General features: G+C 41.8%; 1 pseudogene; it reads left to right on the top strand.

Annotated features, from left to right (window-relative positions):
- Nucleotides 1–3,406: 3,406 nt before the first annotated feature.
- The window catches only part of LOC122229299, a 37,646-nt pseudogene continuing 22,296 nt past the window's right edge, over nt 3,407–18,756 (top strand).

The raw sequence follows: 18,756 nt of genomic DNA, 5'->3' as shown, positions 1-18,756 counted from the left end.
ATGTTACAGTGAGGAATGGGGAGCGGGGAGGACTAAGAAACGCCCCCAAGTCCCATGGCTCATCAGCTAGTGAGTAGAAACATCAGTGTTCCAACAGTCCACACTGTTGCTGTCCACCAGAAAACTTTAGTCTTTGGCCTCTGCTCTCCCTTTTTCTGTCTCTTTTATCCCTCATGGTCTGACCTCCTTTCCCCATTCCTAGGGAGTTGCTTTCTTTAAGCATTTAAGATTAATGATCAAATCTATCTAGCACATCTTACTTGTAATAGGAAATTTTAATCACTTGTTTCACATTATTTTGTTTTTATTTTTTAATGTTTATTTATTTATTTACTTATTTATTTAGAGAGAGTGTGTGTGTAAGCAGGGGAGAGGGGCAGAGAGAGAGAGAGAGAGAGAATCTCAAGCAGGCTCTGTGCTGACAGCACAGATGCGGGGCTCAATCTCATGAACTGTGAGATCATGGCTTACGCTGAAATCAAGAGTCAGACTCTCAACTGACTGAGCCACCCAGGCACCCCACATTTTTTTTAATTCACTAATTAATTCCACCAGTGATTCTTTATCCTGGCTACATCTAGATCACCCAGAAGAGTTTTTTTACTTTACACATTTATTCTATAGTAGGTAATATACAACCGTGGCTCACCACTCTACAGTGAGGAGTCTTCCTCCTGTCCCTGTAGTCCAGCCACCCAGGACCCCTCTCCAGAGGCAACCAACATTACTAGTTTCCTGTGTACCCAGAGGTTTTATAAACTACAGACTGCTCTAGGAAACTCAGATTTAATAGGTCAGTATTTCAAAAAGTGAAGGTAATTGTATTTTATTGACAAGGTTGAGGATCCCTAAACTTTTTCTAAAATCTCTGACCACTTCTAAGCCACCAAGATCACAAAGTAAATGTTTTCTACCATTTGGAAAATTAAACCTAACCATATCTCTCCCCATTTGAGAACCCCTCAATGGTTCCCTATGCCAAAATTGCCATACAATTGAATGGGTGTTCTGTGAAAAAACTATACCATGGTCAGATCCACTTGGGAAATGCCTTAATACTGTGTCCAGCATTAGGAAATGCAAAAAGCGTATTCACGTATTGTCCCAGTTAGCTTTGTTTAGACATAATAATGCTTACGAAGCCCTTAGCCCAATGTCTGCTTCATGGCAGGGCTAAAACAATGTCAGTTCTTGCTCTTATTAACCACTCTATCCTACATCCTATAACACAGTCTCCTTTCTGGGACTTTTCTCATTTGTATAGACTTAACAAATCATTTGTAGCTATTTGTTTAATTCCTACTTTCCTCATTGGCCTGGCAAGCTCCATGAGCATGGGACAGTATATATTGTTCTCCCCTGTATTCCCCTGCCTATCACAGGATAACACACAGTGCTCAGGAAAATCAGGTACCAACTGGACAGTATTAATACTGCCATTTAAGTCAGCGTTCCCCCAAATTTGGCTAATCATAAACCCTTTTACAGTGCAAAAGCAGTTATCACACAAAACAAGTATTCTTTAAAATCTATTTTGGAGGGGCTCGGTCAGTTGACCATCTGACTTCTGACCATCTGACCATCCGACTTCAGCTCAGGTCATGATCTTACAGTTCATGAGTTCAAGCCCCCGTGGGCTGCCTGCTGTAAGTGAAAAAGCCTGTCCCCTCCCCCCCACCCCGCCTCCCATGCTCTTCCCCCACTTGCACTCTCTCAAAAATAAATTAACATTTAAAAAATAAATAAAATAAAATATATTTTGGAAAACAGTCTGAAGGTTAAATTCAAGAGCCTTACATGGGCCAGAGCCTGCTCTGCTTTGGTCTCATGCCACTCCCTGTCCATGCTTTCCTGTCTTTTGTTCTTGCCGTCCCCTCCCTGCCCCCATCCTTTGTCTGACCAGTTTGTGTTCATCCCCCAAGACTTCACCTTAACATGGCCCTCCCAAATCAGACTAAAATCATCTACCCTTTTGTCTCGTGTTGTCCTTTTAACTGTCAGCTCCCCAAAGACAAGGACTTGATGTTACTCATCCTTGTCCTCAGGCCCAAGCACAAGGCCTGCCGTGTAATCCACAACTTGCAAGTGGTTAGTGAATAAACAACTGATTTTCTTTCACAGTTAAACTTTCATCTCCAGGATGGCGTTACATAAAATTACCAACTGAATTATGGCTTTGGATCTCAAATCTGTGATAACACATTGGACCAAAGGATGCAGTGAATCAAACGTGAATAGAATGAGCCTGAGCTCACCCTTAGGTTGTATGTCATTAAATCTGCATGTGGGTGCAATGAGGTAGGGATCCTCCCCAGCACAGACACTATTATGATTGATGAGGCTGGTCTCACAAAAGCTAGTGACTGTAACTCAGGTTAGATGAAAATAGAGTCATTCAAAAGCTTAGAACGTCAGAACCATGACTCTGGAGTTATCCCAAGTGGGTCAGGACACAACTCCGGATTTCTATCCCAGGCTTGTGAATAGGAGCGTGTGAATAGGATATGAATAAGAGGTTGGCTCAGATAAACGTAACTTGACACGATAATAATGACGTGAGCTCTTTTGCAATGGAATGGCCCACGTTTCAAAGACTTTTTTCTCTAGTGACATGATTCTTGGATAAATGGCTGTTAAATCAGTTAATTTAATTATTGCGTCACTAATCTGGACTTATCTCTTGCATACCAGATTCACACACCCAGTTTCCTCATGCATTCTCCAACTTGTATATTCCCACACAAATAATTGTAGGATTGAATTGCAACTCTGTGTTAGACACCAGGGATCCAAAGACAAACCCTGCAGATTTCCAGCTGGCAAAAAGCTCACAGTCCAACTGGGAAGAAAGGCTAGCAAACAAGTACACAATGCTATGTGATGGTGTATAATTAAATATTGGGAAGAGCTTCTACCAGAGCAAGGAAGAGGAATGACTAGTACCACTCTCGAGGTGAGGGCAAGGAAAGGTGTTTGAGAGGAAAATTCTGAACTGAATCTAGGAGTCTGCTTGACAGACCAGGTGGGCAGTTTTGGCACAGGGAGTTGGACGGCTCCAAGTGGACAGCCCTCCAGTTCAGCCAGCACAAGGTCCATCTCATCTCCTTCCCTGGCGTAGACCAGACATGATGTGGTCTCAGCGATCAAGAGTCATTCAATACCATTCTAGAAATAGGTTATTGAGCACCTACTGTGTAGCAGGCACTGTTCTAAGCCTTCCAATATAACAGTGAGCACAAGAGGGGAGGTGCCTACCTTGTGGGAGCTTTCATCCTAGCAAGGAAACAGATAAGAAACAAAGACCCAAATGGAAGAATTCCAAATACATTAATGTGATGAGGAAAGAGAAATGGGATGATGATGTGGAAAGAGATCAGGAAGAGGGCAGGCTACATTGGATGGGAACATGGCATTTAAGCTGGGACCTGAATGGCAAGGAAAAGCCAAGCAGGCCAGGAAGCAGAGCACTGCAGGCAGGGACACAGCCAGTGCAAAGGCTCAGAGGTTGGGAGAAAGTTTGGTCAGCAACAGGAACAAGAACAAACCTGATGGTTATGGAAGGGACACCCAACTGGGGGAAGCAGGATCTAAGAGCCTTGGAAGAGGCAAGCCTATTGACCCTTGGCCATGCAAATAGTCAAGCAGAGTGACACTCTGGGGCATCCCAGCTGTGGCCAATATTCAGAAGTCAAGATTATAGCACATCACTGAGGGATATTTGTCCATGTGAGGTATGGCCCTAATCAACATGCCAGAAAATCAGACAGAAGTAGGGCCCAGCCATTAGACCCATTCTCAAGGCAGCACTAGAATACTAAAACTAAGGAGGAGAAACTGAGGCAGCTTACTATGTTCTGAAACTGGCTGCTCAAGCACCAGGACTCACTCCCAGGGTCATCAAGCTCCTAGAGTCCAAGTTGGCAGCAAAGAAACCTGAGTCCCGGAGGCACTCTGAGAGAAGATGTAAAGGCTAGGCTGCTAGACCACCATAAAAGCTAGATCCAGCTATACCTTTGAATCCCAGGGCTATAGGAAGGAGCCCCACCAGATAGGGACAGGCATAGGAGTAAGGGGGATGGTTATTGCCTAGGGCTCATCAGTAGTGGCTCAAGAACTGACTTGAGAAGAGGGATGAACCTGAGAGGCTGGGGATCATCTCCACCTGTGAGCAATATCTTAATTAATGGCAGCAGCATCCACCCCATCAGTCATCCAAGCTGGAAGGCTGAGTCATCTCTTCTTCATCACCACCTCCACCTCCACCCACCATCAGTGAGTCATTCCAGTCTGCTGCTAACTCCTCTGAACTATCTCTTGAATCTATGCCCTGCTCTCATTCATACTGGACCTGCTTTTGTTGAGTGTTCTTTTTCTCTCACAGGGCAGAGTGGAAAAGGCAGGAACTATAGAATCTGACAGCCTGGGTTTGAGTGCTAGCTCCTCTGGTTACAGTTGTGTGTGGGGTTAGTTGTTTAACCTCTCCATACCTTCATTTCCTCACCTGTGGAATGAGAACAGATACAAACTTCATGTCGTTGTTATAGGGATTGGTGGACGAACTTTGTAAAATCAAAAAAGCTCTATTAGTATAGGTATTTATAATCCGGATAAGCTTATGTTTCCTTAGATCTCAATATAATGTTGCGTAGAAGGGAAAACAAATCCAACCTCAAAATTGTAAACGATAAATGCGAGCTTCTGGGGCACCCGGCTGGCTCAGTCAGTAGAGCATGCAACTCTTGATCTCACAGTTGCAAGTTCAAGCCCCGTGTTGGGCATAGAGCTTACTTTTAAAAAATGCAAGCTTCCATTGAAGTCTCTTAATATTTGTGGCCTTAGCTAGCCAACTTCTATTCTCCCTTCTGTCGGTGCCCCAATTTTCTTTCGGTACTGCTCCTCCTTCACGCTCAATTCTTGTCTTATTTCTCTGTCTCCAGAAGTGACACAGGAGACTCAGTCCTGGCCAATCAGAACATCACACTCTTTAGTCAAGTGTGTGATTTGGGGTAGGCATGTGACTTAATTATAGCCAATTAGACATAAAGGAACTTCTTCGGGGTTAGTACCTGCCATTTCCACCACAGGGATGAGTAGTTGGCCCAGACTGTCCAGTTCACATGTACCATCCCTCCAGTCACAGGGACTCATTCAAAGATGAATACAAGGCCCCACCTGAGCAAATGAGAATTTTCTTTGAGAATGTCAGGGCAATGGAAGAGAAACCTTCTATATTCACTCAGGGTTGCTAAGCTAGAGAATATGGGCCTTGGGCTATTGTCACCCCTCTAAGGTGTCTGTAAAACAGACAAGGAAAAGCAAAAAGATACAGGAAAGTTGCCTGGATGATAATGTTTGAATCCCCGATCCAGCTGTGCCTGAAGCTATCCACTCCTGGCTATATTTCCCTGGTAAATGAGTCAATAAATTTATTTTTTGCTGAAGCTAGATAGAGTTGAGTTTATGTCAATTTCTAAGCCATTTAGAAGTAACTATCCCTATTTTCTTCTTTCCTTTACAGAAACCTGACCCATTCAGAAACTTTTGAAGATAATGAAGAGAGCATGTGAAATTACCCACTTTATTTTTTTTTTTAAGTGGGCTCCACACCCAGCATGGAGCCCAACGCAGGGCTTGTACTCACGACCCTGAGACCAAGACCTGAGCTGAGATCAAAGTCAGGGGCTTAAGCCACCCACACTGAGCCACCCAGATGCCCCCCCAAGCTTACCCACCTTAAATGCCTAATGATTTACAAAGGAGCAAATCAGCTAGAAAAACAAATTTGTTCTCTGTGCCAATTATTAATCATAAATTGAATCCCAGAACTACCTACCAATATTGGCAGAGTTAAATTATCAGATGCCCATTATTTTGGCAACAGGGAAACAGGCCTCCATTTAAAGACATATTATACCAGTATTATTTCCAGAGCACACAACTAGGTGCCTGGCTTTGCAGCCACAGAGGCAAAAACAATCAGCAACTTCATAGATTACCCCATCTGATTCACCCAAGCTGAGAAATCTAGGTCACATTTCTCTGCCTAATTAACAACAAAGGTGGGGGGTGGGGGTGCTGCAAAGGAAACCCTGCAAGTCATAACCCTGACTGGATCCCGAGCACCAAATGCAAAGATCTACTTACCCTCTTCAAAGCTGTGTTTTATAGCATGGCCTGTCGATCCTTACTAAGCCTTTGTTAATAAACCAAATGAATTTCCATTCACTCCTCAGGAAGAGAACTATAAAAGCTTAATTTCACAAACCAGATAGGTGCCCAGCCATGCTTCCATTTTGGGTGAGGTAATTCAGATGTGTGGGGTGAGAGGTCAGGTGTAAGACAGCAACATAAGCTGCCTGAGAAAATTTGAGCGCAAACTACATTCTCGTGTCCTAACACTTGGTACTGTGTCTCTTCCTATTTCCTTCCTGAAGTGTTTTCTCTCCTCAAGAAGCTGATTTGTTGAGCCTCTTGCCTTGACGTGGATTCTGTGATTACAGACAACATTTTTTTAACTTTTATTTATTTTTGAGAGAGAGAGAGAGAGAGAGCGTGAGAAAGGGAGACACAGATCGGAAGCAGGCTCCAGGCTCTGAGCTGTCAGCACAGAGCCCAATGCGGGGCTCGAATTCACAAGCTGTGAGATCATGTGAGATCACAAGCCGAAGTCAGATGCTCAACTGACTGAGCCACCAGGTGCCCCTACAGGAAACATTGTGAAAATACAGTAATGGAAGTTCTGCCTTTGCATCTTCACCTGCGTGATCTCTTCTCTACAGGCATCCCGGGACATCTAGGCAGAGATAAGGAGGGATAGAGTTTTTACCACAGAAATGTCAAGCAGAAAGACTCAGTACTCAGTCTCTGACATCCAATTATATGATTTGGGATCAACAGGAGCACCATAGATTTTGGAAGCCAGGCCTTGCAGGACAAAAGGATTTGCTAAATGCCTTTATGTTCCTTTTCAACAAAGAGGAAGCAGATCTGGTGAATTCAGAAGTTTAATTTCTTCAAAACCATAGGAGGAGGTGGCTTCTTTTCCCATAGAACACAAGGCTGGTGGTGTAAGGTGAAAAATCCCTGAAGGCCGTCTCAAGCCTGCGCCAAGGGGGGCACTGGGTAACTTCTTACCCACCTGAACTGGAGACACTCAGGGGTGAGGGCACAACTGGAGGGCTTTCCCATCCTGCTGCCATTAGCGTTCAGGGCTAACTTTCTCTTCATTGAAATATGAATTCAGGAAATCAGAAGAATCCAAAACAGATCATCCACCCACAATCTCACTCCTCAGCTCCAAACTCCAAATTTGGAAAACGGACGGAATTCATTCCCACTTTGTTTACATCCTGTGTGTCTGTTTTGGGCTGATTTTGCTGCAGCTGTGACCCAAACTCCGTGCTATTATATTCTGAAACTATAAACTTGGTTCCTTTTCCAGGGCCACATCTGTGACATTGAAAATGAGGCCAGAAGTTCGCTGAGTTGTTTCTCAGCATCCAAAGTGGGTCAAGCAGAGACACAACTATCTCCCCAGGTCCACTCACTCCAGCAGGCAAGACCCCAGTGGCATTAAGCAGCCTGAATACTCCCCAGCTCCCTCCATGTGGGAGCTCACCTCTCTAAGAGTTTTGCTGGATGCACAAAAACATCAATAACATCAATCCTTTGGGGTAGGGAGCAGGGGGGGGCTCATCATAACAGGATTAGGAAAATGGCCAAATCAATTTAAAATAAATGATAGGGCCAGTGTCATTCATTCAAAAACTATTTGTTGAGTAAGTATGTGCCATGTACCAGATGTCAGGATAAAAGATGTACAAGGCAGGGCACCTGAGTGGCTCAGTCAGATAAGCATCTGACTTTTGGTTTTGGCTCAGGTCATGATCTCATTATTTCATGGAGTCGAGCCCCACATCGGGCTCTGCACTGGCAGCACAGAGCCTGCTCGGGGTTCTCTGTCTCCTCTCTCTCTGACCCTCCCCCACTCATGCTGTCTCTGTCTCTCTCAAAATAAATAAAAATTTTAAAAACTTAAAAGTTAAAAAAAAGATGCACAAGGTGAATCTACTACACCCACTCCAACCCATCCCCAGCTGAGCTGCTGCAGGACTGCTAAGGCTGTGCACTGCACACCTCAGGAAGGCACCATTCACACCAGCTACCATGTGAAAGGTGCCCCTGGCAGTTTACAACCCTACCAGAGGCATTCCTATTCCTGCGGAGGACAAAGCCATAAAAAAAATAATTGTGGGTGACAAGTATAGAAATAAAGGTATGTGCAAAGGGTCATGGGAACCTGGTCAAGTAATGAAATGTCTCTATCCATCCTGTTTGACACCCACAGCAGCCCAGGGTTTGGATGCCTCTGCACATTCCTGCATGGTTCATTCCTGTGCATCCAGGAAAGCAATTCATACCGGATCAAAGGAAGATTTCTTAGCTTCCAGATCCACTCCCAACGCACAGCTCCTGGGCAGTAGTCAGGTGTGGGGCTGACTTTTGATGCTCCATAGCCTACGGAGCAGATGACTCAAGAATCCTAAACGCTGATGACTCCTTTAGCCTTTTCTTCCCAGGATTCTGCTACTGATTGGCTGGTGTTAAAGCATAAAACCAGGTCTCCCTGGGTGGCTCAGTCGGTTAAGTGTCTGACTTTGGCTCAGGTCATGATCTCATGGTTTGTGGGTTCGAGCCCCACGTGGGGATCTGTGCTGGCAGCTCAGAGCCTGGAGCCTGCTTTGGATTCTGTATCTCCCTCTCTCTCTGTTCCTCCCCCACTCACTCTCTGTCTTTCTCTCAAAAATAAATAAACATTAAAAAAATAAAGAAAGAAAGAATAAAAACAACAGGTGGTTAAAAAAAATTTTTTTGAGAGAGAGAGGGTGCGAGTGAGCGAGGGGCAAAGAGAGAGGGAGGAAGAGAGAGAGCATCCCACAAGGGGCAGAGAGAGAGAGAGAGAGAGAAGCAGGGCTCACCCGAACCGAGGCTCATGTTTTTGTTTTTGTTTTTTGTTTTTTTTTTTTACGTGAAGCAGGGCTCGAGCTCACCCAATGCAGGACTCTAACTCATGAACTGTGAGATCGTGACCTGAGCCGAAGTCAGAGGCTTAACAACTGAGCCACCAGGCGCCCAAACATTTTTAAATTTAATCCCTTGGGTGGTTTTCCCCATTTTCTAGAGGGGAAACCTTAGTGCCAAGTTCATCAGATCCTTTGAGCATCTCTACTGCTGAGGGGTGGCAGGGAGCAGCTGAGGACATCAAATGACGTCAGTCGCCTTAGTTGCCTCAAGGGACACATAGAAGAATCCCACTTCAACCACCCACAGGGACAACATAACTGAAACAATCACCCTCTGAGACAAGATAATGTTTAGAGTTACAAGTCACAAGTTAGGATATTGTCTTTCCTGATTTATATTATAATTCTTTGCTTTACGCATCAAAGTGAACCAATTACACAGATACCAAAGAAATAAAGTAACCCTAACAGAAATCAGGCAAGAGATGAAAAACGGCTTCAAAAAAAAAAATAGTTTTATGTGTCTGTTAAGTAATAATTGAATAATAATCTTAAGTAAGTAAATATCACAAGATCAATAAATAATAACAACCATTTCTCGAGCCCTCACCGTGAGTGGAAGCCCTTGCCATCACAGGAGGAAATTTAGACCCAGAGAGGGCATGTCACTTTCCAAGAATACACAGTAGTGAGTATCATGACTAACATCCAAATCTAGGTTTTTCTCACCCCAGGGCTTATTTTTCTCATCACTATGAATAATCAATAATGATAAAATAAAATTAAAACTTGTGATGAATAAATAGATTCAATAAAACTAGAGTATGCCATAAATCTATTATCCTTAACATTTCAGATTGCCCCATTTCCTAAAGAAAGTGTTGTGTTGGACTCCTTGCCTTTTTTATTTTTCAACATTCTGCCTGGGGAACTCGGTTGGTGATTAGACTCATGGGGAGGCCTTGAGGGGCCTATACAAAGTAGGATGACGCCGGCACCTGCTGCAGGGTTTTCTCTCATCTGCTTCCTCGGGAACCTCCATGCTCCACAGTGATACCCAGGAAAGGAAGGCGCGTGTCTTCTTTCCCAAACAGTCTCAATTATGTCTTCCAACATTCCTACATCCCGAGGACAGGACGCTTCAAAAGTCTGGACTACAACTAACTCCAAAGACCGTCAGGGCAAAAGGAAGAGGGTAAAGGGAGAGAGATATGACCATATGCGGCTAGAAAGTGAGCACCTGGATCACATCAAGGATCCAACCTGAGAATAGAGGACTCTTGTTAACCAAGCCACCCATTTTCCGTGACCACCTAACCTCTTCTCACCTTGGCTCTTCATAAGGGCTGGAGCTTGTGCTAAAACCCTCATGTCCTGACTTCCTCTTTTGGTCCTCATGGGTATTAAAAATTACAATCAGAGAGATGAGACGATTGGAGAATATTTATTTCTACATGGTCACATGCACTTTGGTACCTTACATATACTATTTCATATAACCCTTACAACAAGTCTATGAGGTAAATGTATTTATTCCCCAAATGAGGAAACTGAGGCCCATCGAGGTTAAGTAGCTGCCCCAAATCACACAGCTAGCACGGGGAGCTTACAACTCACAATCTCTTGTTAAATTCTTTGAAATTCATGCTCCAAGCCACTCAGAGCTGAACTTTTACAATAGCTACCTAGAACAATAGGCTGCATATCTGGGAGATGTGATTGAAATCATCTAACCCATCACTATCCAATTAGATATAATGTGAGCCATGTATGTAGTTCAGATTTTTCTAGAAGCCACATTTTATCTAATGTTTATTTATTTTGAGAGAGAAAGCACATGTGAGAGAGTAGGGCAGGGACAGAGAGAAGAGAGTCCCAAGCAGGCTCTGCACTCCTGAAGCCAGGCTCAATCCCATGACCCTGGGATCATGACCTGAGCAAAAATCAAGAGTCAGATGCTTAACTGACTGAGCTGCACAGGCAACCCAAATTGTAGCCACATTTTAAAAAGTAAAAAAGAGGCAGGTGAAATTAATCTTAATAACATATTTTATTTAACCCCATAGATCCAAAATATTATCATTTCAGTATGTAACCAATACAAACAGAAATACTATTAATGAGATATTTTACCATCTTTTGCATACTTTGAAATGCAGTGTGTATTTTACATTTGTAACACATCTCAGTAAGGATGCCAAATTTTGAGCAGTTAAAATAAAATGTAATCCTACCAATGTTATAAGGTTGTATTTAAGGGGCGCCTGGGTGGCTCAGTCAGTTAAGCATCCGACTTCGGCTCAGGTCCTGATCGCACGGTTTATGAGTTCGAGCCCCGCATCAGGCTCTGTGCTGATGGCTCAGAGCCTGGAGCCTGCTTCGGATTCTGTGTCTCCTTCTCTCTCTGCCCCTCCCCCAACTTGTGTTCTGTCTCCCTCTGTCTCCCAAAAATAAATAAATGTAAAAAGAAATTGTTTTAAAGTTGTATTTAAAAGAAAAAATTATTACACTGCTTCCATTTTTAATTTAAATTCAAATTCAATAAAATTAAATTAGAAAATTCAGTTGTTCTCAATCCCATCAACCACATTTCAAGTGTTCAATAGCCACACATGGCTGGTGGCTACTCTATTGGACAGTGTAGATCTAGCCCAAACCCTCTAGACTTACCTACAAAGAAACCAAAGCCCAAAGAGTTTGTGTCTCGCTCAGCATTGTTGCCAGTTGGTAGCTGAGCCAGAACTAACCCAAGCTTCCTAACACTGACCTTTCTACCACACCACCGGTAGTTAGGCACTATTGAACTTATGGACTACTATGGTTGATTTGCTGGCATTTTGGGGATCATCCCTCAAACTAACCACATTCCTATCCCAGCCCTCTCCCTCCTTGGTTAAGTTCATCAAGGTGATTCCTGCTTCCTCACCATGATTCACTCACTCTGCAAACCTCAGGCACTGGGTGCCCCAAAGTTGAGTCCCATGTAGCCCCATTGAGAAAGAAAGCTAAAAGTATGAATAACGACTTTTTTTTAATATATGACTAAATGACTTCAAAGTTAGTCCTTTTAACACTATTTTCAGGGACAACTTAACATTACACGTCAAGAATTTTTAAGCAGACTTCCACCTTCAACAGGAAGAATATAATGAACTTCTCCTGGTAACATTACTTTATGGGTAGGAGAATGTGATGCTAAGAAATTGGGCAATCTACCTAAGATTATATAAGAATTCAGGAGCACGCTTCAGGTTGGGACATTTTCTATTTCTGCCCTGGATCTAGCTCTCTTCTAAGTCATAACATTTCTCTCAAATTATTTGTATTTTTCAAACAAGCAATGAGGTCTGAATTTAAAGCAGAAAAGATTGATGTGGAATAGCCCAATAATTGAGACTTTTATTGTCCAAACAAAAATCAAGGTAAAACTAGTATATTTAATTCAAGATGCCATTCATGTTAGTAACAAGGTGATGTATAAATAATACCAAGAGCAACAGACACAGCACTGTCTACAGAGACTAATTTTTCACATTGATTTGAGAAGCGTCCTTAGCAATAAGATACTCATCAGGAGCAATGTGGAGGTCTAGTTAGTCCTGAAATTGATTCACATCTTATCACATGTCTTAGATCTCATTTTTATAGACAAAGGTAGACCGGTATTGTTCTTAGCTGATTGTAGCATGGAATCCTAAGCCTTGAAATATGTATGGAATGACCCAGAAAGAATCATCATTCCCTAGGAAACAGATATGCTGAGTGAGAGCTGGAGTTGGCCTGCTGAATAAGGAACTCGTACAATGAACCTCAGAGAAAATAAGGGAATGAATAATAGGGGGAAATGAGGTTCCTCACAACAAATCCTGAGAAAAAATAAGACCAAAAAATAAATACAAAAAAAATGCAATTTTTCTTATTTCCAGATTTTGGTTTTGAGATCAAGTTGTTCCTCTGCTGATGTGTGACAAATAAAAATCTGCCTGTTAGAAGCATCCACATAGTGTCTTCATTTGACTCCCCTGCCACAGGTTAGGTTTTCAAGTATCCAAAGACTACGATCTTGTCTCCTCCCCAAGACCTCTCCTTCTCCAGGTTAATCATCCTTGGTTCCTCAACTCTTCTTTATAGGATCGATTCATGCATTCAACTGACATGATTGAGTCCTATTATATGCCTCGTGATGTTCACTAAGAACACAAAGATGATTATGATGCTGCCCCACCCACACCCTTCCTGCCTCAGGGCTTATTTCCAACAGACAAAAAATGCTGCAAAGAATGTGTTGATTTGCAATGAATTAAATTATAATTCCAGGTAAACTGTGTTGAAACAATGTTCACACTTTGCACACTTTTTTGAAAACCTTTCATGTACAGAGCTATATTAGGCATTTCTAAGACACAGGATCCTTAGAAATAGAAGAGAGGAAAGCAGTTTTTGCCCTCAAGAACTAAAACTTTTCTTTAAGATATGACTGTATGTAGTTTTATGACTGTAAAACTATTCTCGTGCTCATTAGTTATTTATACACACTCTCCTCGAAAGGGCAGAAATTTTCCATCTCTTTGCCTAGAAAGTCATGAACATGGTCAAATCAAAGCAGTGACTGTGTGTGCCTGCATATGTTCACATAATAATAAGCATCATCTTTGTTTCTTTCTGTTCTAGGCTATTAGCTTTCAATACCCCCTAGTTCCAGAAAGTCATTTATTCATTCATTTATTCAATGAATATTTGAGTGCCTGCCATGCACCAGACCCTGCTCTAGGCTCTGGAAAAACAGTGGTGAATACAAGAGACCCAAACTCCTGCCCTTGTGGAGTTTAATCAAAAGCTGTAATTTCATTTTTCTTTGAGAAATAAAGATTTACAAAATTTCAACCATCTCAAGCATTATTAAAAAACAAACAAACAAAATACTCTTAATAAGAAAAACTTTTTTCTGGATAGAAAAAAAAATGTTCAAATGCAGAAACTACCAGCCATTATGTTGCAAAGTCAACCTGTCAACTCTGTTTAGAACAACATTTAAAGACGTACAGAAATGCTCCAGCAGCTTATTTATTAGTAACAGCAAGTAACTCTATCCTACTTTTCCTCTCTATCCTCCACTTTATTTAAGGAGAGGGAAGACACATTCCTCCAGGAAATTGTTTCAGAGAATCCCCTTCTCATTTGACTCATTTCCAAGTAAACATTAGTTTCCAGATGAACTAATTAGTCTGATGGGAATTTAAATGTCTTCAAAACACTGATTAAAGGGGACTCACCAGTTTGGGAATTGATCAGACCATGCTGTGCTTTTGGCTTCTAGGTAATAATTAACTGGAGGCCTTCCCCAAGCAATGAACATCCTTAGATGTCCTCCATTAAATGATTTCCTAATTGCAACATGTAGGAAAGTTTTCCTGTGCCCTCCCTTGATGGCACTTACTCAAATCTTACCAAGAGTCACTTGCTCAGGCTCAAGGACAGAAAATTCATGAACCACCTGGAGGTAACATCAGAAAAGTAGAACTGACTGGTTACAACCTCTTCCCTAAAAACTTAAACTGCTTTTGGCAGATTTCAAAAAGGTTGGCAATGACCACAAGACTCCATTCTCTGTCAACATCCACCTATATTACTCATGAAAGGAAGGACAGGCCAAATCTACTGAGAAAAAGGTATGCAGTCCAACAAATAAAATGAGTAAGACTTAAACAGATGCTTCACAAAACAGGAAATCCAAACTGCCAATGAAAAGGCACTAAATTTCATTAGTCATCCTGGAAATGCAAATGCCAACCACAACAATATATACTCTACTGGCAGTGGAATTGCTACAAAAAGAAGGAAAGGAAAAAGGAAAAGGAAAGATCAAATGTTGTTAAAGATGCAGAGCCACTGGAACTCTATTCATACATCGTTGGTGAGGTTGTAAGTTGGTACTGTCACCTTGGAAAACAACTTGGTAGTATCCAGTTAAGTTGAAGATCTGCATACCCAGTGATGTAGCAAGTATGTTCCTGGGTATATATCCTAGAGAAAGTATGTACATGTAAACCAGAATACATATATGAAAATGTACATAGGAAGCAACTTATTTTCAGTAGAATGGATAAAAGTATATATTCTGTATACTCATGCAAGAATATCACTCAGCAACAAAATTGATAAATTTCAACTACATGTAACAATAATGGTGACTTACAGCATGATGTTGAGCAAAAAGCCAAAAGCAAGATGCAAAAGAGTATATACAGTATGATTTATATACAGTTTTAAAACAGGCAAAAACTGCACAATATTGTTTAAGGATATTGCACACATAAGCAGTATAACTATAAAGAGAAGCAAGAAAATGATTAACATAAAAGAAAGATAACAATTACCTTTGGGGAGAGAATAGGGGTTGAGATCAGAAATTAATACATGGAGGAGCGCCTGGGTGGCTCAGTCGGTTAAGCGTCCCACTTCAGCTCAGGTCATGATCTCCCGGTTCACAAGGTCAAGCCCCATGTCGGGCTCTGTGCTGCCCCACCCCCCCAAAAAATTTTTTTAAAAATAATTTAAAAAACATGAAATTAATACCTGGATTGGGACGAAGTGCTCACAATGTTCAATTTCTTAACGTGAGTGCCAGTTACATGGGTGTCTATAAATACTTGTTAAGCTGCACAGATACATTGCTGCATGTTTCTGAACAAATGTGCGATATTTTACAATAGAAGTGTTTTAAAAGCTGAGAAGGGGTGGCAGGCTAAATAAACCATCAATCAACTGCCTCACCTTTCACCTGGATGGTTTATTAATTTTGATGCTTCTTACTTGGAATACCATTTTTCACCTGTGGGAAGTGAAGAAATAACTTTTTTTCCTTTTCTTTTAACATTTATTTATTTTTGAGATAAAGAGACAGAGCGTGAGCGGGAGAGAGGCAGAGAGAGATGGAGACACAGAATCTGAAGCAGGCTCCAGACTCTGAGCTGTCAGCATAGAGCCTGACGCAGGGCTCAAACTCACCAGCGGTGAGGTCATGACCTGAGCTGAAGTCAGAAGCTTAACTGACTGAGCCACCCAGGTGCCCCAAGAAATAAGAACTTTAGAGATGATGTTTATATAATAGATTCTCTATACATAATAGAAAAGCAGAAGAAAAGAGAGTTTAGCAGAATAAAAAAATAAAAAAAAAAAAAAGAATTCTATGACTGTGAAGCCTAAACATTCTAGTGCTAATTTCACTACAAAGTCTGTGATATAAATCCCTGAGTTCTCTAAATCTCCATCACCCTGCAGTAAGGGAAAATAGTGGGGAAAAAACACTTGCAAGTGAAGCATTCAGAGCATATAAAAACTTCATTCAGAAAAAACAAACTTCAATCAAATCTTCTATGAAAACAAACAAGCAATGAAGCATGTGACTCTTGATCTCAGGGTCTGAGTTCAAGCCCCACACTGGGTGTAGAGTTTACTTTAAAAAAAAAACAAAGCAGCGTGACTTCAAGCAAGTGACTTCAGAAAAAAGAAAAACATGCAGGAAAAAAAATGCAAGACACAATCGCACCACTGAAAGTTTCATTACTTATTTATATCAGGGACTCCAATAAAGACCACTCCACTCACTCACTCACTTGCTCAGTCACTCATTCATTCAACAAACTTTGAGTCTCAACTCTGTTAGGCATTGCGGGTATAAAAACTGGTTGCTGTCCTGAAAGGGCTTATAATTGAGTAAAAAAGAACATGTATATGCACTTCTCTTGTTAGTTCCCAATTGCTGAAACTTATCCAAGTTCCAAACACTATATGCTAAATCATTAATCATTATTATCTTGTTTAATCCTCATAAACAATCCTTTCAGGAGGTCGGCAATTGTAGAAACAGACTCAGATAGATTAAGCAATTTACCCAAGGGAAAACACCCAGTAGGCTAGAACCTAGACTTGTCTGACCCCATAGCCCACGCCTTTTTACTCATGGTATAGTGCTTTTTCGTTTAGAAAACACAAAGAGATGATCAGCTAAATGCTGTACATACAAACCAGATATTTGCTTCCTTAGTACTGGAATTTCTTACCACACCAACTATTACTCAAGCAATTTTCAATGAGAAAAAAACTATAATGCTTTGGAGTGTAAGGCAAACTTCACTTTAGATTACCTTAACCAGAAACTTCTATAATTTTCCAAAATCTTAATTTAGGGACATTTAGAATGGAAAGGTAAATTCAACCAAAACAATTCTTGAATTCTCAAGTTTCTGTAAAAATCTGGGACCTTAAAATTGCACACCTGACACTCTTCAAGTTTTCTTTCTGATTCCGGAGTAGGGTTTTGTGTTCCTGCTTCCCCTCTTAAATTTCTAATTTCACAACTAACACATGTGATTAAAGACAAATCATTAGGTTCCTCTTGTACTTTATTATCGCCACCTGGAAAGTACCCTCTGCATCCTGAGTAAAGGAAGAGAGGGACACTCTAGGCAAAGCTATCGAGGGGTAGTCCTCCTGTTCCCCTCTTGTGTCTGGGAGCTGCCCACAGCCTCCTGCAACCAGGCACATGGGCTGTCACACAAGGTCACCAGCAGATGGTGTGGGAGGACCCCCAGCTGAGGAACTACTCAATGTGCCTGCCATCCCACTCCCTCCAGAGAAAGGGGAGCTTTTGTAAGCGGACATCTGGAATCTTGACTCACTCCCAGCTTTCTCTCACTCCAGGTATGTTCTGGTTGGAGCAACCTGACCTTGATGGTCAGCGTCTCGATGCACTCTAGCATATGAACATATGAACATTTTCATAAACAACTTAAGCAAAATGAAAAATACAAGTGTATTTTGAACTCTCCCACTCCTCCCCCAAAAGTAGTTTTGACTACATTTCTCACATGTTTTGCAATAATTAAGAAGAGAGGATGAAAGAGACACCCTGGGGAATAAGAAGGTGGAGGAGGAGAGGCAAGGTTTTCCTCCATCTTCTATCAAAACTAACATCAAATGTGTTTCTATCAAAACACATAGCAGACTGAGCAAACATAGCATGGGGATAGAGATGGGCAGAGATGGAGGAGAAGGCACCTCACTTGGACTTTTAAGGATATGGCACGACACACAGAGGGGGAAAGGAGGCACATTACAAGAAGAAAGCAGAGCACAAGACCTGTTGGAGAAATTTGGAGAAGTCCAGTTTGGCTGTCACCTAGCACAGACGGAGGATAAAAGGAGATAAAGCTAAAGTTTGAACAGAGCAGAAGCCCTAACCCTAGATAACAGTGAAAATCAGGCTAAGGCGTTCAAAAAACTCAGAAGGTAATTTCTTTTTTTTTTTTCCCATATATGAAGTTTATTGTCAAACTGGTTTCCATACAACACCCAGTGCTCATCCCAAAAGGTGCCCTCCTCAATACCCATCACGCACCCTCCCCTCCCTCCCACCCCCCATCAACCCTCAGTTTGTTCTCAGTTTTTAAGAGTCTCTTACGCTTTGGCTCTCTCCCACTCTAACCTCTTTTTTTTTTTTTTCCTTCCCCTCCCCCATGGGTTTCTGTTAAGTTTCTCAGGATCCACATAAGAGTGAAAACATATGGTATCTGTCTTTCTCTGTATGGCTTATTTCACTTAGCATCACACTCTCCAGTTCCGTCCACGTTGCTACAAAGGGCCATATTTCGTTCTTTCTCATTGCCATGTAGTACTCCATTGTGTATATAAACCACAATTTCTTTATCCATTCATCAGTTGATGGACATTT

Source organism: Panthera leo, chromosome C2 (genome assembly GCF_018350215.1).
Source record: "Panthera leo isolate Ple1 chromosome C2, P.leo_Ple1_pat1.1, whole genome shotgun sequence".
In the NCBI taxonomy this organism is placed as follows: Eukaryota; Metazoa; Chordata; class Mammalia; order Carnivora; family Felidae; genus Panthera; species Panthera leo.
The sequence above is the reverse complement of the archived record's forward strand: the minus strand, read 5'-3'. Positions and strand labels throughout refer to the sequence as shown.